Source organism: Pinus tabuliformis, chromosome 3_2 (assembly GCF_031772625.1).
Source record: "Pinus tabuliformis cultivar Carrire ecotype Pingquan chromosome 3_2, CPIR1, whole genome shotgun sequence".
Lineage (NCBI taxonomy): Eukaryota > Viridiplantae > Streptophyta > Pinopsida > Pinales > Pinaceae > Pinus > Pinus tabuliformis.
This window is the reverse complement of record NC_142302.1, coordinates 1,067,179,718-1,067,193,596: the sequence shown is the minus strand read 5'-3', so window position 1 is coordinate 1,067,193,596 and position 13,879 is coordinate 1,067,179,718. Positions and strand designations below refer to the sequence as shown.

Here is a 13,879-nt window from a genome sequence, read left to right as displayed (position 1 = left end):
TAGGGGGGTCCAAAATGGGTGGTATTTGAAACTGTGCCCATCGCAACATGTCAACACCACATGATTTCACACCCCCCTCGGCCAAAAACATTAATCCCCTCCCACATCCCTCCAAAAAGTGGTTTCTCTGCCTCCTGATACCACTTCTCTATCTGTTGCGCTCCCTTTAGTCGCCACATCATCTGCCCGTTGATCCCGCCAATCACATCCATTCCCTCCAAAATTAATTCATTAGGCAATTAATTTTCTTAATTGTTAATTCAATGGACCCACGCCTCCATCAATGGGAAAGATAGAATACTATATAATCCCTCCTTTCGCCCATTCATTGGTTACTAATTTTCACACTGCCATTTTCATTGTCTTGTTACAGGTTTGCTACTCTGAACTCCAACAATTTCACCTGGCTAGGGACATTGCCCTCTCACTAAATTTTAGGTCACTACCTTGTCTTCCTATCTGCATATTCCAAGTCCTCTTTGCGCAATGTAAACTTGTAATCTAGATTTCACCACTATCCTTAGCTTTATCCAATCATGCCTCTGAAAGACAAGGGACTAGAAGAACCGTTGAGTCCTCTGATCCACCCTCCCATTTATTTTCACCACATCCCTTTGGTAGAAAGAGACTATAAAATTCATGAAACTCTCTGTGAATTTGATCTTTTTGAGATGTATTGCTGGTTTGAGGACAAGTTTATATATAAATATGATGAAATTCAACTGTGGTAATCCAATTAGCCCCACTATATCTTTCCCCGTACCCACAAAACCCCTGAATTTGTCAGGAAATGTCATACATGTTATCTGCCTAGCCACAGAGCTATTATTTCCCCCACTGGACAAATTTTGTTCACTCTCACTCCCTAAGCTATAGAACAAATGATGAGGGCCCCTACAACAGAGAATTCCACCTCTTTTTCTCATGAATAACCTGTTGAATTATATGCAAAATTGGACTTTGGTAAGAGAACCAAAACCCTTGAGATTTTCTTGATTGAAGATGCCCCATTACCCAAGAAAAATCCCCCCTATCCATCCTTATTTTCCCTGAGAGAGCCAAGAAAATCATCACAATCATATCCTATCTCCTTGGCTTTTACACTGATCAGTGGGTAGATGAGGCAATTATAGGATTTCTTTCCATTTCCTTTGTAGATCCCAAGACTTCCATCTTGTTTAACTTTGGCCAATTTCTTGAAGATTCTATCCATGAGCAGATTATTAAATTCCAAATTGAGGAAGTATTCAAATATGATTTTGTGTTAGTTTATATGTTTTTATATTTTCAGGGAGACAACATCAAGATTTCTTTACAAAAGATGGATGAATAAGGAAATCAACAATCAATCATCTTCTAGGCTATGCTAGTAATGAAGGAACAATAGGAATTTTCATACAAATAGTTCATAGAGATGTTTGTACATCTAGCACTCACTCTCCTAAGCAGCAAGATAGAGCCAAGGATTAGTGAAGAAATTAAGAAATTTTTATAGCTATAAGACCAAGTCCAGATAGGGGATTGGCACCTTTATCAGAATTACAGAAGGTTGAATATATTTGGGTGTGAGCTAGCCCCTTACAAGCTGCCAAAATTCCTCCCAATGAGGTTTATTTCTCTAGAATAGATCAGGAAAATGCTAAATATGGATGAGATTCACTTTGTAGCTTCCAAGAAGAAATCTCAATTCAAAATCAAAACTCAAATAGGGCCTTTCATTTGCAACAACAGGGAAACATGGGAAGAAGCAGATAAATTACTGAAAGAGATGCAGTTCAGCCTCAATTTCACCTGGTTATATGATACACTAAGGGTTATCTGCAAGTTGAGAGTAGAGAAAAAATCTACTATTTATTTTCAAACAGCCAAAATAGATATTGAAAGATATAAAAATGAACTAGAATGGACTAAGAATACTCTACAAGAGGTAGATGAGAAGTTAGTGTCCACTTCAACAGTGTAGACTCCTATCAAAAGGAGAAATAAAAAAAGAGGAACGAAGAATAATAGTCACCTTCAATGACTAATATTTCTAGTGAAGACAACATGTACAGAAAGAAGGCTAAGCTACATTCTAAACTAAGCCTAAGCAAGGATTCAAAGCAAGAGAATGTTATCACCACCAAACAGCCACTTGTTTCTGCATTGGTGCGTGATCACACTACACTTTCTCCCACTACCTCCACAACTTCAGAAGATAAACAACAGGTTATGCAGATTAGCAGATCTACCATAAGGGGGACAAAAAGGGTATATTTGATATATTCAAGGAGATTAAAGTGAGAAATGAGGCCTTGAAAATCAAGACATATAATCAGTTCTAGAAGAAAACTTCCAGCTCTCAAAGCAGACTGCTGTCAACCATTGATTTAGAGAAAGGAAAAATGCAAATGGCATTCCTCCAAGCACAGATTCCCCAGCCCAAGGTAGCATTAGACTACAAGAAGACATCATTTGAATTTGATGTGAAAGACATACATCTCAATGACCAAATGTAGATGCAGAAAAAAACTGGACAAATGATTTCATCTACTCTCATTAACACTGCTATGAGTTTGTCTAAAATTGCAGGTTACATTAGCCAATGTCCAATCACAATTAAAGGTGGAGAAGGTCTCTGCACTTGCCAAAGACACAAGGATCAAAGCTTCAGAGGACTTGGTGATAAAAGTAGGTTATGATCCTACAAATATCAATGTTGTAGAAGAGCTTGTAAGGAAAAAGAATACAAACATAGTATCACTAAGGAAGCAGTTGAAATTACCAGCTATAGAAGATCCTCTAGCCAAGGACATTGAAGAAACAGAGTCACAGAAAGCAAACATGATGAAGCTCATCATGGATTAGAGTGCACAGTTGAAGCAAATGGAGACAGAGATGGAAAATATAATCAAAGAAAAGGGAAAATTGCAAAAATGGTTGTTGTCCATTTGGAAGAACTACCTACCACAACCATTCCTACAGCTACATCTTCTACAACAAGAACAAGAGATGTTGCAGATTAGTTAGCAAATACAGTGCAAAACATGCCTCTCCAAACTGAAGAAGTCAAAATATTGTAGGCTCAAGTAAATCTTCTACAAGATAATAATACAAATATTGAGACTTTCCATGCAGTAGAGCTACAAAGAGGTCAAAACTAGGTAGAAATATGGATGAAATTAGCAATTGAGTCCTCTATTGGCCACACATTGGCCCAAGTCAAAGAAATTATATGGAACAACATCATTGAGGAAATGGATTAAATCTGGCCTTATATCCATATTATATTTGAGTAGAAATAGTTGATGGAGAAAGCAAAGTAGTCCATTTCCACTATCAATAATGAATTGGGGGAAATTCCTACTACGGACAACCACATCATCAAATTTTTCAACACCAAAAACAGATGTGAATTCAATGATTTGGGAATAGATGAAAGAACAAAAACAATCTTAGAAGTAAAGAAAGTTATGACAAGAAAGAAATTGGTTGTGCAGCTGACAGAGAAATGTTACACTTTGGAGGTAGCAGTTAACAAGTTTTTCACCAGAATATAAGGATTAAATAAGAAAGTCCTACCCTCTTTATTTGTGATCAATGATAAGATGATGACCAGGGAAGACTATATGAAGAATTTGAAAGACATTGCAAAGGATATGGCCAAGTCTTCCCACATCAAAGGTGCTATGAGAGGGAGATATTTTTATGAAGCTATCAGCAACATGATTTTCATCCAGCATGAGATCAAACACATTTTTGTAGTAAAACCCACATTCTCTCAGTATACAAAAATAGATGAGATCTACATGCAAAGTAACAAAAATTTCCATTCCAGATAACAAGCGGTGGGATAAACTATGTGAATTCTAGGATTAAAGAAAGGGTCAACTTCACTAGCGCGACACACAAATAGTGGCCACTCAACAACTCTTCTCCACCAAAGCAGTGCCAGATGTCCAAATCACTTTGCCAATTCACCTCGTTTGGTCACGTTATTTCATTTTTGTTAGTTTGAATTTGATAATATGATGCCATGTCAGTGAGCCATTAATTGTAATCTTTTTTGAAAATTATGTTTAAATACTTCATTCAGTCGAAGTATTGAGGTTTTGTTCCTAATCATTGTAACCCTTTTTATCAAGCATTGTACTTTTTCCACGCTACTGGAGGATCATTAATAAAAATACTCTTCATAGGATACTTGTGTTGCAATATACTAGTGATGTTTTTCTTAGTGTAAGTGTGTTTCCATTGTTATTCTCTATCTTTTTATCATCTGAAATCTAATTGTAAAACAGGAGATGTGAAAAGTAACATATGTTATTGAGCACATTATTTGGACTAAGTTTAGAATTTGTATGTTTTCTTCTGACGTCTGATTGAGAAATTCTTAAATTCTTTTCAATCACTACTAAATCACCTCTTTTCTCCATTCCATAATTCAATTTAAAGATCAAGTAAATGTAACTAGCTTTCCCTCGGATTACTCTGACCTTTTGATGCAGCATCCAGCTTAATTTGACTTCAGAGCCCAATCGAAAGAAAGTAATTTAATCAAATCAACCAACTAACCAATAAAACAAATTCAAACTAACAACCAACCAATCATAACTAGCCTAAAATCAACTTAAAAACCAAGCTAAATTATAAAGAGAGATCCCTATTTGAAGCTGGGAGGGATAGATCCTAGCTACAAAAGTGGTTTTGATGTTGTCCAATGTATTTACTCCTACAAACTCAAAAATACAGAACAATAATAGACCTCACCATTGTACATGGGAAGTTCAAACTTAATGTCTAATTTGAGTAAAAGATATTTTTCCTATGGAGTTTTTGAATTAGTATGAACAGTTTCGGTGGTGGAAGTGGAAGATGATGTTGTCTACGATGATTTGGATGATGAAGATGGTCAAGATGGAGGAGGCTTTCCTCCATTACCCTTTGAATCCTTCTTTTCATCCTTTTTATCTCCTGAGCTTCCCTCTCGATGTGGGGGCTTAATACTATCTCTAGACATTCTAGTATTCCTCTCTTCACAGACAACTCTAACCATGTCAGTTAAGTCATAGAAAGCTTTCTTGAATGCTTCCTCTTTTGAAATACTTCAGCCTCTCCTGCTCCAGACATGATGGCTTTGGATTCAAACCAAGCTTCTCGTACTGCTTGTACCTCCTTAATTTCAATTGAAGGTAAAACTTGAGGTACTTCAAGTGCAGTTGGGATTGGAACTTTGGGTGGAGATTGTGGCCTTGTGTCTCTCCTTCTTCTGTGCATTACCTCAAGAGTTACAAATAGTATTTTCCATTCTCCTCTCTGCAACTTTAACCTTGTAAGCATCACAAATTTGCTACCATTAAAACCCTACTTGCACAAAACTCAAGAAATCAAGAAAATAACCTTGGCTTTAATACCAACTTGATCTGTTGTTGAATGTTAGTTTTGTTTGGCTAATTTCAACTTCATAATTAAAAGCAACTACTTATCATATTCTTTATGTGCATAGGCTTCCTTATGGTGTTTGTAAATGAACATGTAAATTTATGTCAAGTTTTATGTCAAATTCACGAGAAAAATAGCATGAAAGTAAAGTGTTGAACAACAACAAACAAATGTATAGAAAACCATCAAAATGAAGACTTAACACAATGTTTTGATGAAGGAGTTCACCACTCTTGGCTAAATCTTCTTGGACTAGCTTCCATGGCTTGGGCCTCTCTATTAGCTAAAAATGGAAAAAATGTTATTTAAAATGCTCTACTACTCCTGAAACATGCTTCAATGTGCTCAAAGCATCAAAATCAAATAGGAATGCCTTTTCTTGATCCCAATTTGGTCGAATTTTGCAAAAGTTATGGAAAAATAAATTTATCCTAGGAATTCTCCACTAAAACTTGAGGAATTCCAGTTAACTCCACTAAATCTAGAGTTACCGCTGAATTTGGGGGCTCCACCCAATATGCCACCAAACTAATTGCGCATTAATTAATGATAAACTTGTGTTTAATTAGGCGTAAAACTTGATTAGCACATTAAGCACGCAGTAAGGCTAATCATTAGCTTGGCGCTCTTCGCAATAGTGGAGACATGGTGGCATACATTCCAATGGTTATGGGTTAACCCAACCTTTGATTTCGTGGTAACGATCACATGGGAGGGGGCTAGCGCCCTGGGCTGGCTCCCTCCTTCCCCCAACTACCAAGTCATAACATAACAAATATAATATGTGACCATTGAATGCTAAGTCACAATGTGGTTGTATAACGATAAGGTGTGGGCAATGTGTGGGCGAGGTTGAGGGTTCGACTTCGCCGACCTACCCATAAAACTTTTACACTGCGCACTGATATGCTCGACCTTTAGGGAGGGACATGTGGTGGCCTCCAGGCTTGCCACATGTCCCCTCCTCATTGGTCCATCTTTCAACCAATAAAAATGAGCCAAATTTTCAAACCATTAACCAACCACAACACGCGACTTGGTGAGTCCTTACTGGACATGAACCATCCCTTTTTCCTTCCCAATCACTTGCCACATCAACAGTATAGACTGTTAGCTGTGCAGTGACAGTACCTTTTTTTTGCAAAAATTCCTCTGTTTGGCAAAGCAGACAGAACGCAATATCTTCCTCATATGAGGCCTATTTTGAGTTAAACGAGTTGCATTAGGATCGTATGACCGAGAAAAATTCATTTGTTTAGGTTTTGAACATTTCTGAGCTCTTTTATTTTTGAGATAAATATCACTTGATCAGTCCACTAGGAGGAAAAGGGGCTACATTCTTTTCAAGTGCATTTGTTATCTAGAAAAGCATAGTAATAGAGATGGATAGGGAGGGATCACACAAAGAGTATTTGTGCATTGTAGTAGCCCATGGGCCATAGACCTTAATTATTTGGACTCACATCCATATTCTATTTAGAGAAAGAGAGCAGAGAGGCCTCACCTCCACTTGGGTTTCCTTCTGAAAGGGTTTCCTAGGTTACATATTGTGTCAAATTGTAGATTTTGAGTTTTTATTTTGTTGTTCTCAATTTTATGTATAACGTTTAATTTACATGCATACAAAATAAACAATTAACTACAAATCCAGAAATCTAAAGAGAAATAAAACATCATAGTCTAGACTTTATATTTTTAAGTATAATTTATTAGATTTGTTGTCAAAAATTGTTTAGGGAAATATCTACAACAATTTATGGATGATATTGTATCATAGTAGTTTATTGGGAATATTATGGAGATTCACAGGGGATATAGATCATCTAAGCCAATAGTAAAAAAATCTAGTCATCATTGAGGAATCTATGAATAACCTTTGTGATCCTACAAAGGAGAGGTTTTCATGGCTAGAAGCACAAGGTGTAGATATTAGTCGTAATGTGAATCTTACCATGTCAGACTCGAAAACCAATCTTGGGTTATTTAGAGAAGATTGAGGTTCTAATGCAAAGGTATCATCATATGGGAGATTGGGAGGAATGATCATATGGGACATTGCGAGATGGGGAAGAAAAAAAGAACAAGTCACAAGAGAGAACTTGAAGGAAATCAACCTAGTCTGAATGTTGCAAACAATTGACAGTCCCTATTCAAAATGGAATCAAAGGTTGATATCATGTTGTACCAAGGTTGGATCCATGCTATGAAGGTAAATCATTGGTTTTAGCAATTATAAGTTTATTAGGGCGTTCATCATATAGAGAGAGAACATAAGATTTCATTTGTGTGGTTGAAATTAAAGAACCATATGCTGACCTCGTGGGAAAGCTACATAGATACTATCATTTAGTTAGTAAGTGGGATGTCTTTAAAAGCCTCATAAAGTCATAATTTTACCCTATTGGGTATGCAGAGTACTAGTGGATCTAGTGGCACTACTTCAATTATAAGTAGGGAACAGTGTCCAAGAGTAAACTAGAATTTTTAGAAACATGGAAATAATTATATGTATCTACCCATAAAACCCATATTTTCTCCTCAAGATACATTTGGGGGTTCTCCATAGCCAGATGCAGAAGCAAGTGATGTTTTTCAAGCCTAGATTGATGGGTGAGACTTGTGTACATACACAATACCTAGAGAACATAGGCCTAAAGAAAGTGAAATCAATTGGATTGAAGTCGAAGGATAAAAAAGAAACTTCGAAGCAGAGATGAAGAAGTGGAAAAGGATAAAAGATAAAAGGACGATATCAACAACACACCAGTGCGAAGATCTCCAAAACCACTACAACCACTACAACTAGATGTGGTTCCCTTTGATGTATGTGGAGTGGTGTTTGGAAGTCCCTACATGTACATGTGAGATGAAATATTTATGTGGACAACCAACCAATATCATGTCTTTAATGATGGAAACACATTCACCATTAATGCACACAAAGACAAGTCAACAATTTTGCTAGTAAGTGCTAGATAAGCCAAGAAAATGATCAATTCTAGCAAGAAGTATCTTTTACTATTTTTAACATAAAATCAATCTTTAGAAGAGTCAGTAAAAGGAAAGGCATCCTTAGAGGGTTTTACTAAGAAACAAAAGAAACAACTAGCAGAGTTGTTACAGGCATATATTGTTGTGTTTCAAGAGACTAAAGGGCTACTGCCTAAGATGGAAGTGGAGCACGATATCTACCCATTGACAAACTCACCATTACCAAACATTGAGTTATATAGGCAGTCTATTAAATGAGCAAGTGAGGTGAAGCAGTCACTGGAACGATATTTCATTCAACCGAGTACATCACCATGTGGGTCACCCATCATCATAGTGCCAAAAAAGTATAATACTTAGCGGATGTGTATATATTATAAGGTGTTGAAAAAAATCATGCTCAAGAATGGGTACCCCCTTCCTCGGATAAATGATATGTTGGATCAATTGCAATAATTGAAATACTTCACCAAGTTGGACTTAAAGTCTAGATATCACTAGGTTCAAGTCAATGAAGTAGAAACTCAGAAAACGACCTTCAAAATTAAGCACGGTTTGTATGAGTGACTAGTAATACCATTTGGCATATGCAATGAAACAAATATGTTTATGAGGTTAATAAATGATATATTTCATCTTTTTATAGATTCATTTGTTATTGTCTATTTGGATGATACATTGTTATACAATTTTATGTGGGAGGAGTACATCTCACATTTTACACAGGTGTTAAAGACATTAAGGAATCACTAACTTCTAAAAAATCTCAAGAAGTGTGAGTTTGCACAACATTCTTTGGTGTATTTAAGGTATGTGATGGCGTAGGATACATGAAGATAGATTCTACAAATATGGAGGTTATCATGAAATGGCTTGTGCCTACTAATGGTTTCAATGTTAGGAGTTTTTTAGGGGAAGCATAATACTTGACAAAATTCATATACTTGTTTTTAGTGGTAACAACACCACTCCATGCCATTACAATAAGTGGAAAGAATTTCTAGTGGGGAAAGGGTACCCACTCATCCCTAGGGAAGCACTTACATGTTGTGGGATGTTTACCAAGAACTGTGAAGGGACATGACCACCTATTTATGGAAGTTGACATGTACAATAAGATGTGTCTTCTAATGCCCTATAAAATGACCATCAGTGAGGAAGAAGCAACAAATGTATTCATTGGATAGGTTTGGGTGTAATTTTTGATACCAAGGAGGATCAATTCAAATAGGGACATGGTATTTCTCAATGAATTTTAGACTACATTATGGGATATCATAAACACAAAGTTTAAGAGGTCTACAACATTCTATACACATATTTACGAGAAGACAAAAGTAGTCATCATGAATTTGGTTCAACTTTAGATGGTTATAATCATAACTATTTGAAGATGTGGGATGAAAATATGGTATACATATAAAAGACTATTATAACAAAGCAGTTCAAACTTCTACTGGTAAACCCCATTTGAATTTTTTTTTGGATATTTTCCAGCTTCCCCTTTGGATATTACATATGGGTAGTAAGGGAGGATCTTATAAGCATTGCCTTCAGGGTTTAAAAATGTGTAGAAATATATCAGGAAAATTCATATAAAGGTAGAAGGGACAATGCAGAAGCCACATGAAAAATATATGGCCAAACTTGATCAACACATAATAGAGAAGTCCTTTAAGGTGGGACACAGAATATGGTTACAATTGAAAATGGGACAATACAAAGTGCTTGTAAGAAAATCTAGGCTGTGTTATGGTTAGTTTGAGATAACTGTTAAAAAATTGTATATTATAGAGCAATGGAACACATAAAATATTGCATAAATATAAACACAAAAAACACATAAAACAAGAGAGACACGGATATACGTGGTTCACCCAGTTTGGGCTACAACCAAGGAGAAATAGCCAATCCTTCTTTTATATTATCCAACAAACTCAAGAGATACAACCTACAACAGATCCACTGTAACTCCCTCTTCGCTCTCAATCTCCTCTCTCTTCCTCACTCAGAATGCAGATCTTCAAATATACATAGACGTAATACAATTCCCTCATATATAGCGAGGGGTTGCCTTCTAGGGCAAAAAACACTAAATTAAACATAACTTCTACCATTAGATCATCCTCCTAATGAATGGCTCATATTGACTCCCCTGCAATGAATATTTTATGGGTGGCGTTGCCGCCCCATTTCGAACAAGGGTCCAATGCGGCGATACCTTTGAATACAAAAGATAATCATACTCCACACCTAACAATACCGAAAAAGGTGGGAGATAACGCCTATAGATCTAGTCTACCTTCTTACGTGTGCATTTATTCAATTGTGAATGTAGAGAATCTGAAACTATATGAGCCTTCCATGCTAGATCGGAAATATGAATATGTCCTACCTTCTGTAGAGGATTGGGCACCAAATACTTGGGCATAGTTGACAGAGGAAACAATTTTGTAAAATATGTCTCGAATTAGAAGATAGGGGCACTGTGACCTTTGGTATATTGGTTGAGATGACAACTTCCAACTAAGGCTAAATTGTACACCTGAGAGAGGGTGGAGGAGAAATTTTATCACCTTATTCATTAGAATCTTTTGGAGACAAAAACTCTCCCAAAATGACGAGGTGCGATAGGGATTGGATCATTATATTTTTTTCATCCATCTTGATGGTTTTAGAGTGGAAAAAGTGGAGGAATCAGCTCAAAGGACCGGTTTTACCAACGGGGCCCAGTTTTGAAAAGTGGGGTATGAAACCTTTTGGGAGCATTTTGAGGAATCAAACAACGTTTTTTGGGATAAAAATTTTCCTCCCTATTGCATCAATTTTTTTGCCATTCTACACAGAGATACATTTCCAATGGTGAAATAATTTCCTCAATCAGTATCCATATGCAAAAGTTATACCACTTAGAAGTTTGTCTTCATCTTGCCACTATAGTTCGAGAGGATGCAACATCAACCCCCATTACTCATAGAAAAGGGGATAGAAACATGATCATGATGAATAAGACCCTATAAGAGTCAATATTGTAATTTTGTTTAAGAGTTTTGGTAGTCAAACCTAACCACTAGTACAATATAGCGTTATGTTATAACCGAGTCGCTAGGAGGAAGAGGGTTCGATTTTTTTTAGTGAATTTGTTCCATAGATGAGAATAGTAGTTGAGAGGGATAGGGAGAGAGCACACAACGAGGATTTGTGCACATTAGTATCCCATAGACAACAGAGATTACTCTTTCTACTCATAGTCATTTTTTACTAATAGAAAGAGAGAATGAAGTCCTCACCTTCTAACTGTGCTTTCTCCCAAAAGGGTTCCCCAAGTTACATCTTTTGTCAAATTGTCATTTATGGGTTTTTATTTAATTGTTCTCTATTTTATGCATAATTTTTAATTTGCATGCATATATAATAAACAATAATTTGCAAATCTAGAAATCTAAAGAGATAAACCCCCATAGTTTAGATGTCAAATTTTAAAGTACAATTTATCATATATGTTGTGACAAAATCTTCACTGGAAGAACCATGATAGTAATATGGATTAGTTACCGATATTGTAGAGAATTATGTGAGTTGTAAGGATTATTAAAACACTTGAAATAAAGGTTGCGAGGTAATTACCAAAAAGTAAAGAAATTAATAATTAAATTATAATAAATTTTATTAATTTTAAAAAAAGTCCATATATATATATATATATATGCATTCAAAATTTGTATAATAAGTCAACTAAACATCTATTTTGAATTTAGAGACAATCTATTTTCTTTCTTAAAAGTGACATTAACATTTTAATCATAATTAGGAAGTGATAAAAAAATAGTGGGGCTAATAGAAGGAAAGTGGTTGTTGGTACTAGGCTAGTCCTTATTATAATCTCACTTAGAGAGCAATAGTTACATTGTTTGAGAGCATCAATATATCAACAATATATGAGCTTAAAAAAAATTGAACCCACTTAAGAAGGATAATAACTATTCCACCCAACCATTCATGCTAAACTAAATTAACATGGATGTACGCATACATATGAAGTTCATATTGAAATATATTAATTAACATGAATATTCAAACTGTTTATTTAAATCATATATCAAAATACTTATTAAAATATAAATTAATTTATCTCATTAAAACTGATATAAAATTATGCTACTAAACATAGATATATAAATAATTTTTTTTGGCTTTGAGAGTGAAAATTAAATATTTTTACCATATAACAAGGAATCAACTAACCAAATAAATATATTCATTTATGTTTCGGCCATAATTGTTGTTTTGTAATTTAGAATATTTTTGTTTTTGCTTTGTAATTCATTCCAAATTTTAAAATTCCTCAATCTCACTTGTTTGGAAGGCCGCCTTTACTGCGTCTATTATGCATATGTATATTCTTTAGAAATCCAAACTGTGGTCCTTCCATAATAAAAAAGATAGGTAACTCTATGACGGCTTCAACACTTTGCCATTCACATTTTATTAAGAAGGAAGGAGGATGTTTATTTATGTAGCATCCTCTCTAGATTTATATCATAGCATTTTGCATACAAATAATTAAGGATTTTTTTCCTTCGACTTGGTATTTGGGGAATTGAGTTGCGCTCAATTTGGAGAAAAGTTGACAGAGTATGCAGGATTTTGATCAGGGTTGAAGAAACCGAAGTGACGCCCTATCTCGTCCCCAGTTTTCTGGTCTTCGTGGGAAAGAGCGAAGATATAGGTCTCGATGTTCGTACCCGGCCTCTTGGGTGTCCCTGCATTCGATAAAACATGTTGGATGAGATTGTTGTTATAAGCCTAAGCATTCTCAGTTGTGGCCGCATCCGCGCCAGCAGAAGGCCATCCGCTTTCAGTAACAATGAGCGGGATGTTGGAATATCCCAAGGCTTCCATTGCGGAGAAAACAGAATCCACCATGGCATCGAACAAATTGCTGTAGCTGTGATCACCGTCTGTCACCGCCGTAGCCGTGGGCTGAAAGAGAACGTAGTCCAGATGAATGTTGTTGTTGTCGCCGACGTAGCTGAAATATGGATACACATTGGCCAAGACGATTGAACAACAGAAGATGGCAATAAACCCAATCAGGATTCTCTTCATCTGTTCGTTAGACGCTGCCATATTTCTCACAAGAAATGAGAGACTTGAGAAACTCTCCCGCGAGGACGTTCATTTGATGTATAAAACTATTCCAACTTTGTGGATGTGATGGTTCCCTTGGTTGACACCATCAATGAATCCCGGGTTGGATTTCTTGATCAATTACTAGCATGACTGCAATGGTAGGGTTTTTTCTTTTTCTTTCCTTAATGTCGTGCAAGTGGAATAAATAATTCCACATCAATCTCAGTCCACATCAGTTTGTTTTGGAAAATACCTAAATTCCAGGCCCACTAGACAAAATGAAAAAAGAAGTGTAAAATTGGCAACTCAGTAACAAATGGTATGAGACCCATTC

The 13,879-nt window shown here is 35.9% G+C and overlaps 1 pseudogene; it reads right to left on the bottom strand.

Moving 5' to 3' along the window:
- Positions 1–13,023: 13,023 nt before the first annotated feature.
- LOC149184335 (glucan endo-1,3-beta-glucosidase, acidic isoform pseudogene) lies at positions 13,024–13,542 on the bottom strand (annotated as a pseudogene).
- Positions 13,543–13,879: the final 337 nt, after the last annotated feature.